This window comes from Magnolia sinica, chromosome 8 (assembly GCF_029962835.1).
Source record: "Magnolia sinica isolate HGM2019 chromosome 8, MsV1, whole genome shotgun sequence".
Taxonomy (NCBI): Eukaryota; Viridiplantae; Streptophyta; class Magnoliopsida; order Magnoliales; family Magnoliaceae; genus Magnolia; species Magnolia sinica.
In genome coordinates, this window is record NC_080580.1 from 91,140,042 (window position 1) to 91,142,343 (window position 2,302).

Here is a 2,302-nt window from a genome sequence, read left to right on the forward strand (position 1 = left end):
CACTCGATTTGACTCGGTTTGAGGATTTTAGAAACATAGTATTTAGGGGTGTACATGAGCCGAGCTAGCTCAGTTAGCTCGCTCAACTTGACTCGAAAAAGCTCAACTCGGCTCTATTCGAAGCTGAGTCGATCTGATTTTTTAAGCTTGAAAAAATTTTGAACCGAGTTTGAGCTTGGCTCGACTCAGATCAAACCCCAACTTGCATTGAACTCGAATCAAACTAGTTTGGTGACTTGGTTACTTTGATATTGATGTTGCTCACCAAGTGTTTGATAAAATGACTCAACAAAGTGTCGGCTAGTGGCGAGGAAGGTATGTATATGAAACAAATACCATTTTTCCTTGATTTTGATGTTGCTTATAAGATGTTTGATGAAATACTTGTAAACAGCTGCTGCTGTGAGATATCAAAAGTGCACTGCATGTGTTTGTGAAAATGTTGATGAGGCTCGAATAGCCCGCGCTGCTGACTGAATTGAGCCGAGTTGACCACTCAGGCTTGAGGACAGAGCCGAGCTGAGTTTGAGCTGGGGTCAGCTGATGGCCGAGCCGAGTCGAGCTAAGGTCAGCTCGACTCAATGTACACCCCTAATAATATTAGGGAATAATAGGTTGGGACTTCAACTGTAGGTCACCTTTCAATGATCCAAACCGTTTAGATACAACTCTCACTTTGCACGGTCGATTTTCAATCACTAAAAACTCTCAATTAGATTATTTCAACCCTTGGATCATTTCGAGATGTTGCCTTGAAAATCAACCGTCATCGTAATCTTTGTATAATAAACGGAATTTTGTTTTTGAGAATGTCGCTTTCAAGATGAGAGACACCACTTAGCTGCGGCCGTCGAACCTGAGCATGGGGCACACCTAGATGCATGCATTATATATATTTATGCCGTTCATTCGTTTTTCCAGCTTATTTTAGAGCATGATCCAGAAAATGAAGTAGAGAAAAATCTCAGATGTACCGCACCACAGGAAACATTGCGGTAGACCATGGTGGGCGTTCAATGACCACTGTTTCCTGTGGTGTGGTCCACCTGGAATTTGGAACTGTTTCATTTTTCAACCATGAACTAAAATAAGCTGGAAAAACGGATGGATGACGTGGATATACAATGCATACAACAAGGTGGGTCCCACGGTCAGGAAGCTACCTACATCGCTGGTCCCTGTCGGACGTGGATTGCGTGGTCCAACACCAAGTAGACTCTGTGGAGTCTACGTGATGTATTGTGTTTAATCCTAGCCCTCCATCCATTTTGCATCGGATTCTAGCCGTCAATTTTATAATTGAGACGCGTTTTTGTTAGTTTGGATATTTTAATAATTTCCGCACATTTATTTCTCCAATATTACTTCGCAGCTAAGCTTTTCCTATTGTTACGAAAGCCTTAGAGGTATGGGGATGCGATCCGGGTCGTAGGTATCTGGCCACTAACCGTTACTTTTGTGGGCCGGTACACCGTAATGTATCTGTTTATCTAAGCCATCCATCCCTTTTCTCATATCAATTTATGAAATGATAAAAAAAATAAGGTAGATCCAACGTTCAAGTGAACCAAACCACAGATGACTCTTGCATTTAATGGTTTGTGCATTTATTATCTGGTGCGGTTCACTTGAGCGTTGGATCTGCCTTATTTTTGTTCACATCCTTTAAACTTATTTGAGAGAAGGGATGGACGGTGTGGATAAACATATACATCAAAGTGGGCCCGCCCACATAACTGCTCTACCCTTTTGGTCGATGGGTGTTTCCGTGGTACGCTTGAGTGTGGGATCAACCATTTTTTCCTTTGGCTTTAAGCAAGCTATGTGGGCCCAAGAGATTGTATATGTTTTATCCATGCAGATCAACATTTTTTTCTTTTTGCTTAAGAAAGCTCAATGGGGCTTAAGATGATGTATATGTTTTATCCATGCCGTCCATCCATTTTTACAGATCATTTTGGGGGTATGATCCCAATAATGAGGCAGATCAAAATATCAGGTGGACGACACTGCACGAAGAATTTAGTGATTGAAGGGCCATCATTAAAAACTTCACAGGGGCTACTGTCATGTTACTTGCCATCTAACCTGTTGATTAGGTCACACGGACGTGGATGAATGGAAAACACAAATATTAGCTTGATCCCAAATTTTTGTTGTCCCTAAGAACTTTTTAATGGTGGGCGTTCAATCACCACTCTTTCCTATGGTGTGGTCCATCTGAGATTTTGATCTTCCTCGTTTTTAGGCTCATTCCTTAAAATAAACTGAAAAATGAGATGGACGACGTGGATAAAACACA